The sequence below is a fragment of the Notamacropus eugenii genome, chromosome 4, assembly GCF_028372415.1.
Source record: "Notamacropus eugenii isolate mMacEug1 chromosome 4, mMacEug1.pri_v2, whole genome shotgun sequence".
Classification (NCBI taxonomy): Eukaryota; Metazoa; Chordata; class Mammalia; order Diprotodontia; family Macropodidae; genus Notamacropus; species Notamacropus eugenii.
The window spans coordinates 120,665,548-120,681,242 of NC_092875.1; the positions used below are offsets into that span (position 1 = coordinate 120,665,548).

Genomic DNA, 15,695 nt, shown 5'->3' on the forward strand with positions numbered 1-15,695 from the left:
CTCACCAAAACGATATGAGAAAAATACTTGTTTTGTGAGAAAGCACTATATAGATATATAATCTTATTCCCTTCTCTTAGCTATATTTTGCATTTATGAAACTATTATGAAAATAATAATAACTAACATTTATAAAGCTCTCACTATGTGCTAGGTCCTGTATGAAGCATTTTACAATCATTATTTCATTTGGTCCTCACAACAACCCTGGGAAGTAGGTACTGTTATTATCGCTGCTTTACAGATGAGGAAACTGAGGAAAACAAAGGTTAAGTGACTTCCCTAAGGTTACACAGCTGGTATGTATCTGAGGCTGATTCTGAACTCAGGAGTCTCTGGTTCTAGACCCAGCCCTGTATTGATTGTGCCACCTAATTGTCCTTCTCAAAATAATAAAGAATAATAAATTAAATATTGAGCCAAAAATGAGTACTCACGTCTTACTGAACTGAGAATCGAGACAAAAGGTATTTTTTTCCTAAACATATGAATAACAGTCTACATTTCTGTAGCCCCCAACTCCCTTCATTTAATACTTTATGTTAAAAAAGAACTTTAACATCCCTCTAGCTTGAGGGATGGAGTGCAAGTATCATTACCCCATTTAACAGATGGCAAAACTGAAGATTAGAGAGGCTAACCAGAGTGTTTGACTCCATAATCAGTGCTTTATCTACCACATCATGTTACCTGTCCGACTAATTCAAGCCAGAATCCGACCTTTAAAGTTCCTTAAATGATTACACTAGATCAAAATTAGAAAATTAAAAGTTTTCCAATTGACATTTCATAATCAATAAACATTTAATAAGATCATAATCTATACTAACAATGGGGAGACAAAGACCCAAGTGAGATGGTTCCTGGACCCCAAAAGCATATATGTATATGCATCCATATTATTTTCCTTGAATTCTTTTATCTATCAATAACACATAGGATTATTACTGGTCTGGAGATTTTTTCCTAATCACTGAATTTAGCAGCTAGTTTCATCCAAGTCCTTCAGTCACCTTATTTTCTCTGTGCTGAGGAATGGGAGATTACCAGCCTGATCTCTCTTTTGGTGGGTTACTGTCAGTTAAGCAGATACATTACCCATAAGGAGATTTATAAATATTTCTTACGTAAAGGTGGTAGTCAGAGGATTTAGTATTTCTGCTATGGCAACAATGGGGCAGTGAGGTGGTGCAGTGGACAGAGCACTGGACTTGGAATCAGGAAGACTCATCTTCATGAGTTCAAATCTGGCCTCAGACACTTACTACCTGTACAACCCTGAGCAAGTCACTTAACCTGGTTTACCTCAGTTTCCTCATCTGCAAAATGAGCAGGAGAAGAAAATGACACACTCCAGTATCTTTGCAAAGAAACCCTTAAATGGGGTTACAAAGAGTTGGACGCAACTGAACAATGACAAAAAAAGGCAACAATCCATGTGCAAAGCAGCGTGGTGGATAGGGTGCTTGACTTAAGGATTCAAATCGTACCTGATAGCCATGATTGAAGACAAGTAATGTGACTTCTGCATGTTTATAAATTTATAATTAAATATAATAAAATAAGTTTATAAATAAGTTCTATGGAGTTCCAGGCAACTAAATCCATTGCCAGGCAGAGTAGAGTACTGGGTCTGGAGTCAGAAAGACCCAGATTCAAATCCTGCCTCTGGCACTTCCTAGCTTTGTGACACTGGGCAAGGCACTTAACCTCTGCCTCAGTATTCTCAACTATAAAATGGGGATAATAATAGTGCTTGTAAGGATCAATTCCATTCCTGGCACACAGTAGGTGTTTAATAAATGCTCGTTCCCTTTCTCTTTACTTACTAAGTCATAGAAGGGTTTTGGTCTGAATTGGTGGAGGGATCCTCCAAACTGACAAAGCCAAGGGTTTTTCAGACATTCAAACATGGCATCAAGGCACCAGGCAGAAACATCCATGATTTCCACAATTCCAATATTTCTTGCAGAAATCATGCTTGACACAAAGGATCAGATTAGCTATTATTTGTAAAGAAGCATGTGAAGATCAGATGAGATATTTGTAAAGCACTCAGTACAGTAATTGGCACGTTGTCATTGTTGTGGATCAGCTGAGTCCCACTCTCCAAGACCCCATGGACCATATTACACACCAATATGGTCCATGGGGTTTTCTTGACAAGAATACTGGAGTGACTTGACGTTTCCTGCTCCAGTGGATAAAGGCAAACACAAGTTAAGTGACTTGTCCAGGGTCACACAACTAGTATGTGTCTGAGATCAAATTTGAACTCAGTCCAGGGCCAGTGCTCTATCCACTGAGCCACCTAGCTGTCTCCAACTGGCACATTTTATTGTTGTTGCTCAGTCACATTAAATGCTTCATAAAAGCTTATTTGGAGGAAGATGGGAGAGTAGACACAGAGGTGAGTCAGGGTTCCTAGATCAAGAAGTGATGAGCAAAGTGTGCCTTGAGCTCATCCCAAGAAGAAATCTGCTTTCCAGAGCATGGCTGCTGCTCCAAGGGCCCTCATTTAATTCCAAGAAACCAGGCTAGATGGAACAGGTCAGGTCAGGTGTCTTGGTCAGGCTTGGGCTTCTCCTAATTGTTTCATAATTAGCCCACTCAGAAAGAGGGGCATAAATAATTGAGCAGATGTTCAGTGTCACCAGTGATCACGTTGCATATCCAGCTCAAGATGATTCGAGTGGATGCCAGCCGGGGGAAGGAGAGGGCACTGAAATGATGCACAAGACATTTCAGATAAATATGAATTCCAAGAAAGAATCAAAGGGGATGAAGAGGGAACAAGTAGGAGGGAGGGAAAAGAGGGAGAATTCTAAACACTGAAGATTCTATTTCAGCTAAGACTGACCAACCCCTCATTTCAGAAAAGCAGAGGGTAGAGAGGAGCCAGGTCAGCTGGGGGAGGGATAGCTGAGGAGACATCAGGCTACCACTCCACAGGCAATGTAAGTAATATCAGCCAGGTTCAGTTACTGTGGAGAAACCAGTATTGCGGAAGAAATAACCAAGAGACTAGATGATGTGGCAACCACAGGGAAAGTGAGAGTTAAGGCCCACGGCTGGGCCAAGTCACTCAGTAAAAAGATAGTAAATAAGGACAGTAAGTACTACAGGAGGAGCTGCCAGCATCCAATCTAAAGGAACTAGGGATAGTCAGATGGGTGTCTGAAGGCTAGTGACATAACCATTTTAGGTGCAAGAAATGTTTGGTGAGTCCCAATTCAGCTCTATTAGAGAATCCTCCACCCCCCTCCCCAATAAAACTGACTCTGTTTTTATGGATGTCATCTTTGATAATTAGAACCTTGGAAGGAAAAGGTTTTTTGGCTTTTTAATAATAATAGTATTTACAGAGTGTTTTAAAGTTTATAAAGCATTTTACACATATTACCTCATCTGATCCCTACAACAACACTGGGAAAAAGGTGGAATTAGTATCCACATTTTACTGAGGAAGAAATTGAGACAGAGGTTCTGTGACTTGCCCAGTGTCTTACAGCTAGTATGTGTCTGAAGCTGGCTTTGAATTCAGGTCTTTCTGATCCCCAGAAAGCCCCATCCCCTTTACCACCAATGAGTGCTATGTTTAAGTACTTCTTAAAAAGTGGGTCGTGACCCCATATGGAGTCATGAAAAAATTGGCAACAGTAAAAGGTTTCCCAACATACGATGACGAAAAATTAATTAAAATTCAAACGAGTAATGAATCCAAGGTGTTTCTGGCAGCTCTTGGCAGTATTGCATCACACAACTTCAGTGCAGCTTTGGTTCTGAACACAAAGCCAGCACACTTTGCACTGTGCGTGCCCTCAGACCATGCAACGCCAACAAAAGGTGACAAAAACTGAAAAGGGGTGGAGAGTGGAAAAAGTTTAAGAAGCCTTATTCTATATCATAGTCACAAAGCTTCCACTACACAGGCATTATTTGCATTTTCATAATTATGCAAATTTATAATTTATTTATCATTGGAGAACAATTCCAGTTGATCTAATAAGAGAATGGATGTAAAGTACTTGGCAAACCTTAATATGCCATAGAAAGACCAGCTTTTGTTACTTACTAGAAGCAGTATCAGAGCTGAGAGCAGCACACACTTCCGTCAGCCACCTGAGACACTGTGTGGGCTTTTCAGGTGAGGAAACTAAGACTCAAGGGGCAGGCAGTCTGGTTCTGTTCAAAGCATACTGGATTTGGAGTCAGGGAAGCTCCTTTTCTATGTTGCTCAGGCTACCTTCCTAACCTGAGGCAATTCATTTAACCTCTCGGGGCCTCAATTTCTTCCACTGTAAAATGAGTAAACTGTACTAGATGACCTCTAAGGAACCCTTCCATCCCCAAATCTGTGATCTTGTGACTTCCCTCGGGTCACATGGCTATTAAGTGTCAGAACCTGGAGGCCTTCTGACTCACTCCCAGACTAGATTGGAAATTCGGTCAGTAAAGGGATCTTCCTTTCTTAATTCTTTTGTATCCTCCATATATTACCCCGTACAGAGATGAGCACGTAGAGGCTACTCACTGAGGCCTTCTTTGAATGAGCAAATGAAGGACAGTGACAGGTACAAAACTCAGAGACCCTTATTTTCAATCTATTTAAATTAAAGCTCCATTGTCTTCCATGCTGGGAGTGGCATGGCTGGGTGAGACAGTAGCTTTCTCATCCCAGTATGAAGAGCAAAGAAACTGTATTACAAAAGAACTAACTGATGAAACCCAGGCCACAAGGAGTGAGTCAGCCCCAGAGCCGGGGAGAACTCTTAACTCCTGATACCTCTTCATCAGTATTGACCACTTTGCCACATTCCTCTGAGAAAAGTCAGAGTTCTAGAAATGATTCAGCCAAAGTATCAAATATTCATCATGCCCTCCACAGAAATTCAAAAGCTACCCAGCCTATAAACAGAGAAGAGACCTAATAGTGCAGCCCTAAGCATTCTCAGCTCATTGATGCTGGCTTCCTATATTCCTGTTGTGTTATTGGCAGAGACAAGACCTAAACGGGAGTGGGAGAATCCTCCAAATACCAGGACATTCTCTTTCAAGATTTTATGAACAAGTTTGCATGGAGAAAATAGCAAGTGACCTACTGCCCATTTGGCCTTCCTTTCTGGCCCTCCATAGATCCAAGTCCTTGTCATTCGGAAAAGATTTCCTTTCTTTGTATCCAGATCTTGTGCTTTAATCGCCCCTGCACTTGGCCTTCTGTTTGAGAATCTTCCCTGTTGGTGAAGGTGAGTGACTGGACCAGTGTGACCAGAGAGAAGGATGGGAATTACTGAGTTCAAATTCCTGAGTTCAAATCTGGTCTCAGATACTTACTAGATAGGTGACCCTGGGCAAGTCACTTAACCGTGTTTTCCTCAGTTTTCTGGTTTGTAAAATAAACCAGAGAAGAAATAACAAACCACTCCAATATCTCTGCCAAGAAAACCCTAAATGGGGTCCTGAAAAGTCTGACACAACTGAAATGACTGAAAAGATATATACAAAATATAAGGCAATCTGAGAGGGAAATTTTCCTCGTGTTTAACTCACCTTGCCTACATTTCTTTTCCTAAGAGTCCAAGACTAGATAACCTGATGAAGGTGAGATCCAGGTAAATAGGTGAAGATAACTTAATAGACTTCCAATAACAGCCTTCTGAAAACAGTGTAACCCCACTATTCCCCATTCCTTGTTGTCTAACCCATTAGTAACTCCAATGGTAAAAATGTCAAACTAATTAGAAGGGTAAGTAGGGCTTGACATGGGCAAAGGACATCTATTTAGTCAATTTCAGACCTTCAGATTTTACTACATAGCTGGTACCTCACTTAAGTAGAGCTAACGTTCATGGTTCTTTGGACTACTCAGCTAAGAAAACAGCATAGTTATGTGTAACAAAATGATCTGAAGTCAGTAGAACAGGCTTCAAGACCTGGCTTCACCACTTAGACATTTCTCTGAACCTCGGTTGCAACTATGTACCTCATAGGCTCATCGTGAGGAAAGAATTTTATAAACTGTCAAGCACCATATAACTTCAGTGAGGAGGAGGAGGAGGAGGAGGAGAAGGATGAAGGGTCTGGACCCATGATTTCTCTAGTTTACAGAGCTCTCTGGTGAGGAAACTCTTTCTTGGAAGGAAGCAAGTATTAAGCACCTACTATGTGCCAGGCACCATCCTAAGTACCTTTCAAAGGCTACCTCATTTGATCCTCACAACAGCTCAGGGAGGGAGGTGCTATTATTAACTCCATTTTACAATTGAGGAAACTGAGGCAGGCAATGATTAAGTGATTTGCCCAGGGTCACAGTGCCAGTAAGTGTCAGAGGCTAGATGTGCATTCAGGCCTCCCTCTCTCCAAACTCTCCAAATCCAGTGCTCAATCTTATGCGCTCCAGGGTAGCATCTTAAGTGACCTGACAAAGGTCACTGAGCCAGTATGTGCCAGAGACAGTATAATAACATCCTTATTATTATTCTCATTATCATGATTTTAATTTCTCGGCTATGATTTCTGTCTTCTCACTCCTTACTATTACACTGTGAAGCATGGTCCAGTGATGCTTGGGAACCCCAATTGCAAACCAACAGCTGCCCTATATACGTCCCACATGTGACTGATTCCATCTTGAGCAGGAATGACTCACTTTTCCACCAGGTTGTAAACCAGAGAGAGACAAAGCTCTCCTTCAGACACTAGTGGGCTGGAGTAAATGACTGAGATGACAGTGGGAATAATAAATCTATCTCCAAGGTGGGTTGCCAAGCTCTTGCTTTTAATTATGACTATTACTATTACTTAACGCCTTTGGAAGATTGACAATGCACTAGGTGTTGTGTAGACTGTTTAAACAGAGCTGCTTCCTGACTGTGGCGTTCATAGTTTAAATGCCGCAGCCTGTGCTTGCTTGTCTTTTGGAAGGGAAAGCAACCCAGGGGACTCCCCACTTCCTTACCAAGAGGGCCCAGGGGCCTTGGCAGAGTAGCCTAGGAATGGGGATTACCAAATCCACAGTTCTTTCTTCTGCCTTCTCCTTTTCCTGCTTTCTTATTCTCCTTGGGGGGAGGAGAGGTCAGGGAGAGAGAAAGACTTACCAAGAGATGATTGGAGATAAAATGGGGAGTGGGATGTGTCTTCTTGGTTCATGAGCATGCCAAACCCTGGGGCTTCTGCACCTGGAACCCAATGTAGGGGTGGGGAACCTGAGGCCTCAAGGCCACATGTGACTTTTTAGCTCCTCAAGTATGGCCCTTTGACTGAATTCAAACTTCACAGAACAAATTCCCTTAATAACAGGATTTATTTTATAAAACTTGGATGCAGGCAAAAGGCTGCACCTGAGGATCTAGACCACATGTGGCCACAGGTTCTCTAGCCTTATGCCCTTCTCAAGAATTCTCCACTTACCTTACATTGGGTCTTCCACTTCTCCAGTCCTTGGTTTTCCCATAATACACTTAGAGTTAGCAGAGAGTTGGCTTCAAATTCTGCCTCTGACACTTCCTGGCTGTATGACCCTGGGGCAAGTCACCTCACCTATAAAAGCCTGTTTTCTCTGTAAGACAAGAACATTAATAATAGCTATGACATTTATGTACCTGACAGTGTTCTAATGAGCATCAAATGCGATAAGGTTTACCAAGAGTTTTGCAAACCTTAAGTCACTTTATAAATGCAAATTATCATTATTATCATCATCTGTAAAATGAAAGACCTAGACTGGAAGATCTGACCTGTGTGCCTGAGCAGCTATACTCTCTATGTCTTCAACAAGATGTCATGTAGTTTCTGCTCAAAATCCCTACAACCATAGTCAATTTCTACTCATTGAAATGAGTCAACATGCAGCAACAGATTCATTCATTTATTTTGGCTCGAAGAGCCTCAGGTGAGTGCACTGACTAGAGCACAAGAAGACCTGAGTTCAAATCCGTCCTCAGATACTTACTAGCCGTGTGACCCTGAGCAAGCCACTTAAACCTTTTTGAACGAGCAAGTCACTTAAACTGTTTGTCTCAGTTTCCTCATCTGGTAAATGAGCTGGAGAAGGAAATGGCAAATCATTCCAGTATCTTGGCCAAGAAAACCCCAAAAGGAGTCACAAAGAGTCAGACATGACTGAAATGGCCAAACAGCAAAAGAGCTAAAGGCAAGAGTCACTGATTAATGGCTCAGATCCAGAACAAATCAGAGGAAGCAATCTAGTTTGGCTGGAGCACAGGGTAGGTGGAGAGGAATAATATGATATAAAGCTGGAAGGATATGGTGAATACCCATTAACTAAGAGGGGGCTACTGAAGACTTTCATGCAGAGGAGGTAAAATGACCATAATTTTAATCAACTAACTAGAATATTCAAATAACAAAAAATTTCAGCTTTCCACTTCTGGAAATGGTGATAAATGACAACTGTAAGTGTGACAGGTCGTTGAGTGAGTCAAAGTGGAGTGTGCTAAATGATCAACTCAATGATGTCCATCCTTATACAACAAAATAAATTAATACCAATAATGTAGTCTAAAACAAATTTATGGGTGCACAAGGCATGTGCCAAGAGAAGTCGATGAAACCTCTCTCTTCATATGTAGAAAAACACCAGAATGAAAGCCCAAGCAGAGAGATGCATCTGTATCACAGAGACCACATAGATGAGGCAGGAATATATAGACAGAGAGTAATACAATCTAGGCGTGAAGGGTATCTGGCATCCACAGGAGTTTTTACTAGACAAAAGTCAGGATGCTGAGTCACTACAAGGACCTGGACTGAGACTTGTGCTAAAGGGTGCTACATCCATATGGTCCCCAAAGAGATGGATCCTTGACTCAAGAATGAGGTAAAGAAAGTGAAGGCTCGATAGCAGCAACAAATTAGGGAGCCAAGGCAAAGTGAGAAGGATTTGTACAGCAGGCAACTTGTGCACCCTGGAGAAAGGAAAAAAACATAAAGCCATGCTGAGGAAGCACAGATCTTTGGGATTTTGTTCTCTGTTGGTAATGTGAGTAATTCGGGCTGTAGAGATCTTGAAGGCAGAACCAACTAGAGGACAGAATTGCTTGATGCCTTCTGAAAAGGGGAAAAAGTTTTCTGAGCTATTAAAGGATCAGAAGAGCATAGGTCTAGGGGTAGAGAGGAATCTCTGAAGCTTTCCTGTCCAACCCTCTCCTTTTACAAAAGAAAACAGTTCAAATGACTTGCTCAAAGTCACAAAGGCAGAAAGCATGAGAAATGGAATTTGATTCCAGGTCCTCTGATTACAGAACCAATGTTCTTTCCAATGCATGTTTTCAGGAACAAATAAAACTGTTCTATATCTGATGCCTTATTATTCTGAATTCTTACAGAAGAATTAAGGACTCTTTGGTGGGGATGAGGGGAGGGGATAAGCTATACACTAAAACAGGGGTGGATAACCTGCAGCCTTGAGGACACATGAGCCTTCTAGGTTCTTGGATGCAGCCTTTTGACTGGATCCAAGTTTTACAGAACAAATCCTTTTATTAAGGGGATTTGTTCTGTGAAGTTTGGATTCAAAGGGCTCCACTTGAGGACTTAGAGGGCCACATGCAGCCTCGAGGACACAGGTTCCCCATCCCTGCACTAAGAATTCCAGAGTTTCCCTGGATGGGCACAAACTAGAGAGATTTATAGAAAGGAAATGTGAAAAATTGTCCATTTGTCCTTATGTCAGAAAGTACTTTTTGAGTTGCAGATTACAATCTGAGGTTGATTCTCAATAAATCTGATTTGTGTCCTTTCCAGGACTCTGAAATACCAGTATGTGGATTTTTGGCTGCATCCCTCCCCATCCCATTGCTACCACTAAAGGAACCTGAGCATCTCTGAAAGTATTCAGACTAACACAACATCAGATACAGATTTGATTTAATTGTCCATGCTCGAAGGCATTCCAGCTCATTAATATTCTACTATATTGTATACTTTCTTTTAGTCTTCTCTCTCAAAGCACAACCTAAAAAAGAGCCTTCTAGTGTGGTGTTTCCCAAATGCTGATTCAAGGCAATTTTTACCAATCTACAAAATTTTTATTACTTTAAGAACTACTCTTCACTTCTTAAAACAGAAAACAAAAACCTAACCCATCTGATTTGCCCTTCTCCTTTCCTTGCATTTCCCCAGTCTCCATAACTTCTTACCCCATTCCAGCTACTGTCAGGTTGATGCTACCCAAAAGTGGAAAATTTTTATATTTTACAGGTCAACAATGTAATTTAACTTGGAAAACACTTGCTAGTGGACTAAGGGAGTTAACTTTCCTCCCCAGTACTTATCTTACTATCAGGGAGTGATAATAAGCCAGATTCCCAAGGCCCTGAGGAAGAAAATAGAGTTCAATGCTTAGTATTATCATCAGTGACCAACTGGGCTGAGAGAAGAGTAAGAAAGTATCCTTGATCATATTATTTATTTCTGCCCTCTCCCCATCCATCTCCCCCCCTCCCCTCCAAGCTTGATCTAAGGCTGAGAAAGCTGATCTGTGGCATAAATGATATATGAGGTCAGGGCTGGACTGGAAGAGAAGAGGAGGGGCCAGACTGTTGGGTTGGACCAACAAGCAACTGTGTCCCCATCCTTCCTGTCATGCCTGCTTCTCTGTGCTCTTCAGAAACAAATGAAGACTTTATCTTAAGGCAAAAGAGTGTGGGGGAAGTGTATGATCACTGGGATCATGGAAATCTGTACTACTATACTAGTAAGAGACATCTTGTATGTTGTTGTCTCTCTCTGAGGAGGGTAGCCATGGCAATCCTTGAGCTGCATGTACCATGGACCCTTATTGTTCAGAGGACAAAGTCCTTGTTCAACTCGTTACAAGTCAGTACAAATATATAGACTACAAATACAACACACCCACAAAAACAAATTCACTTTATAAGAGCCAAAGTCCCATTCCCCAATGTTCAGAAACTGGATGACTCAAATGCCCTGTGATGGCCCCTATGTTTTGTTTTTCCTCTTACAGCTCAGTGGGCACAGCCAAAAGTTTGCTGGGAGGAGGGAAAGGCCCTCCAGTCATGAGAAGGCCTTCACAAGTGCCTCTGAAATGCTTCTGTATAACTTCTTGAAGTAAATCTCCTCATTGAATCTCCATAGCCATGTTTCACCCTGGTAACAGCTAAGCGAATCCCAGTCACTCAGCCCAAGTGGAGGAAGAGGAGAAGGGAGAAAGGAGGAATACGCCCAGAGCGCAAGGGATACAAGTTTGGGTTTTTTGTTCCTTCTTTGTTGTAGTCAAACCTGCTGCTGACCTGGACCAGTATCATATCCATAATTTAGAGCATCTTGGCTCCAACATATGAACTAGGTAGAAAAAATGTGCTCTAATACAACCGTGCTCATGAACGTCAATCAGCTCATCCTCAAAAACTCTGAAGGGGGGAAAAAGTCTCTCTGAATTTACTTAAAAGGGCAAAACAATAAAATGGAGCAGCTGCCAACTTGGCTAGCTGGTTTTTCTCTGCATCATGTTTCAGGGCTCAAACAGCTCTGAGGAGACCATAATCACTTAGTCCCAGCTTCTGGCAGTGTTCCTTCCCAAACGCCAAGCCTGAGGAAGTGTTCTGCTGAATTATAGAGCCAGAGAATATTAGGGCAGGAAGGGTCCTTTTGGATCATCCAGCCCAACACCCTCATTTTATAGAAGCAAACCCTGAGGCCCAGAGAAACTGAGACTTGACCAAGATCCCAAAGGTAGTCAGTGGTGGGACTGGGCATAGAACTGAGGGGTGCAAAGAGGGTAGTATTTGCCGTGGGCAAAGGAAAAAAGGCCTCATTCCACCAGTAATCCAGCCAAAGTAAGCAGAAGGCCAAATTAGACCCTGTACACCAAGCACGGTGAGGAACCAGCAATTTAAAGCAGGGCATGGAGATGGAGTTATTGATGGTCAGAGTGAAGAGTGAGAAGAGGGAGTTGTTCTCCCCACCACCCAGAAGGAAGAGGGAAAGAGCAGAGACCCAGCCATCACTTCTATAAGGCATGTAAAATAACACCAAGACTGGAGACTGGTTAGCCAGAAATACTTCTGCCATCCTTTCAGGCTCCCACACACTCAGACTCGAAGCTAAAAAGTCTTCATGACAGAAACTAAAACAAATAGACATTACAGTCTCCTCTGGGAGAGCTATTTTCTCTGGACAAATGTGGGCTGCTTGAGATTACATCTAGGTGGCATGAGAAGCCTTTTGGGGTTTTTTTGGGGGGGAGTTTATGTGGACAGCCTGTGCATAAGTATCTAGGCATACATGCATGAATTGGTAAGGACGGGGGAGGGCAGTGGGGCTGCGGTGGGGCGGGAGAGGTTATAAAAAGGATCCCAAGAAGTAAACACGGAGTCGTCTTTGTATCTTTTCTCGACATCTAAGTGTTGATCAGGAAAGCACCACATGGGCTAGCCAACAGCATGAAGCCTTCGCTTCCAAAGGATTTGTTACAGCTGGTCAGTGTGACTGGACTCCCTTTCAGGGCTGATTGGGAGCGAGAGCTGGATTTCAAAAGGCCCAGGGAGAATAATACAGAGGACAAGCCCCTATTAATGTTCCTGGTGAGGGGTACTTGATGCAAATTAATTCTATAAGAATTCCTACCTATTCTTCTCAGGGCCAAGCCTAAAATAACATCTCTTCACTGTGAGTTGAAGGTGAAAGGATGAATGCATTTCTGAACAAAATGAAAAGTGCTTTTTTATTGTGCTGAGTCTGATGCCAAGCCCTAGAGCAATGATATGAGAGGTGGGGGACCTTATTTCAATTTTTATCCTCTGAAGCATTTAAGTAAGCCTTTAACATCCTACTGTCTCAGTTGTATTTTCGATAAAAATAAAAGTCTTAGATTTGGAGGTTGATCTGTATAGCAGGCAAGGGGCATTAAAACTATCTCATTTAGTCCTCAATCTACCTCCATGCCCTGGAAAAGCCTTCCACTGCTGTGTATGTCAGTCAAACTATCTCTCTGCAGTAACTATTAACAGTATTCCCCAGGCACAATTAGGAGCTAAGGAAACTGACCACTCAAGTTGCATATCCTAGGCCAAGGTGAAGGCCTTTCGTTGGGACAGCACTAGATAACATGGCTTAAAAGTTTCCTTCCAGATTCATGATTTTAAATAGATCTAAAATGCCTGCATTAAAGTAGCTTCACTCAAATTCATAATACTTCAGCTGAACTCCTCTATACAGTGACGGAATCTCACTGTCACATTAGACAGTTAATTGGTTATTTACAGCACTTCCTATAGAAATTCCATCATATCGTTTTGCCTAACACCATGTCCCTATAGAACCAATTAAGGTAGTGGAGTGCATACATCCAGTTTTAGATGATGTGCGTGCGTGCATGTGTGTGCGCCTAGGATAAGCTTCACAAAACACAACCCGGGTAAGTAGCACGAAAACTGCCTTCAATCAGATTTCTTGGGCAAATTAAATTGGATGTAGAGCAGGAAACCAATACCCCAGGATATCAGTCCCCACTGTGATGCCGATGGGGGAGGGGAAACTCACCTTTGGTAACTCAGCAGGGAATGGTATGGGAGAAAAGTTTATTGCATCTAGTTGGTTCCTATTTTAACTATTTTTTAATTTTCTTTTTCACTGTGACCTTAACAAACATGGGCAAAGAAGAGCAAACGAAAGGATCATGTACAAAACCACTTTCTTAATTAACGATTCCTGCTAACAAAGTGCTAAGCTTAGCAGTTTCTATGCTAAAGTGCTGTCACTATTGGCTAAACTTGAGCACCCTGGGAAGAGGTCCAGTTGCCCTTCCCTAGTTATGGTTCTGTCTCTATAATCCATGATGATGACAATGATAATAATAGGTAATAATAATAGAATTTATATGTTATCTCTGCAGCTGCATGAAGGCCCCTCCACCCAGATGTCACTTCTCATTTTTTTCAGCATTTTCTTTTTCCCACTGTCTCTACCTCCAGTCTAACAACGGCAGAAAAATAAAACAAGAAGCAAATTTGTAAAAGTTAAATTAAGAATATCCAATAAGCTTGTTGAAGGCAGTGGAGTATAATGAAAACACCTATGAAATGGAGGTCAGAAGACCTGGACTTGACACCTGACTATAACTTTACTATCTGCGAGACCTTGAGCAAATCACTTAACCTCTCTGAGCTTCAACTGCTCTTCTATAAAATGAAGATAATCTTGAGTACCTACAGGGTTGTTGTGAGGAAAGCACTTTGTAAACTGTAAAGTACTACAATAAAATTCACATCACTACCAACCTCGAAAAGTAGAAATGAGGAAAGCATTTTGTGAACCATAACATGCTACATAAATGTACCATATTTTGTTGTTGCTCAGTTGTTTCAGTCATGTCCAACTCTTTGTGATCCCATTTGGGGTTTTCTTGAAAAAGACACGCGAGTAGTCTACCATTTCCTTCTCACTCATTTTCTGGAGTGAGGCAAACAGGGTTATGTGACCAGGGTTATGTGACTTGCCCAGGTCAAATTTGAACTCAAGTCTTCTTGACTCCAGGCCTGGCACTTTATATACTGCACCACCTAGCTGCCCTTTGGTATAATTAAAAATGTTTAATAAAAACCAGTCTAAATATCTTCACTCATTGTGCCTAAAAGTTAGCTAAAAGGCCATAAGGGATCTCAAAGCCATTGCCACCTGGACCATCAGACTCTGGGAAAAAAACACTCATCTAACTGGTTACTTAAGATGATAGCTGCCCAGTTCCCCTCAGTGGTGTCTTTCCTCAGATCTGCTGTCCACACTCAAATGTTCAGTGCAAAGACTCTAACTACCCAGCATTGGATGTGGAATTCAACTCATCAACTGAACGGTTATCAAGCACCTACTACAAGTAAAACACTGTCAAGTCCTGAAATAAATCAAAACCATGAGTTGAGGAATAAAGCATCCTGAGTTGAGATAACAGGGTAGGAAATCTGCCACTGTGGGAGACATTCAGTAGATTTCCGACCAAAGAGACCCATGAAAAAGTTTTAGTAGTTTTAGGAGAGGGGGAAGAGATAGTATGAGGTAGCAAAGCCTGATCATTAGACCCCAGTGGCCCTTGGCCATCCAGGCAAGGAAAATCACTTCATTCTGATAATATTGCCCTTCATGTCATGAATCCCAATGGAAAGGGGCAAGAACATCTAAGGCCTAGATCCAGCTTGATCCTGGCTCCCCCCAACAAGGCATGATCTCAGGATGGGAGTCCCTGGGGTTTGGTTCAGCTCAACCTAATCAAGAATAAATATCTTAAGAATAAGAATGCAAAGATGTTACTGAAATTCTGACCTTGCAAGGAACATTTAAGGGAATGTTCACTTGGCACTAAAAATTTCTGTCATCATATTAACAATTTTGTCAGCACTACGCTAGGCAGGGAGACAAAAGTGGAAACAAAATGGTCCCTGCCCTCAAAGATCTTATGTTCTTCTGGGATGCCGGAAGATACATGTTCATAAACAAGAATCGGCAATGTTTATACAATGTAATTTCCGGTGAGAGAGCACACTAATAACTGAGGGGACGAAGAAAGGCCTCCAGTCCTGGGTGCACCTGAGCTAGGCTTTGATGGAAGCTGGTGATTCCTAGCACTGCAGCCTATTTCCAGACTTGTCAAATTCCGAGGTACTTTAGGGATAAGGGCTTCAGGGTATTCCAAGGGGGCAGCAAGGTCTTTTATAAAAGAG

The 15,695-nt window shown here is 41.9% G+C and overlaps 1 long non-coding RNA gene across 1 annotated transcript in view; it reads right to left on the bottom strand.

Moving 5' to 3' along the window:
• The window catches only part of LOC140500533 (uncharacterized), a 113,949-nt gene that overhangs the window by 2,112 nt on the left and 96,142 nt on the right, over positions 1-15,695 (bottom strand). Inside the window, exon 2 of the long non-coding RNA XR_011965777.1 lies at positions 7,411-7,558. This is a non-coding gene — a long non-coding RNA (uncharacterized lncRNA). The remainder of the gene's footprint in view (positions 1-7,410; positions 7,559-15,695) is intronic.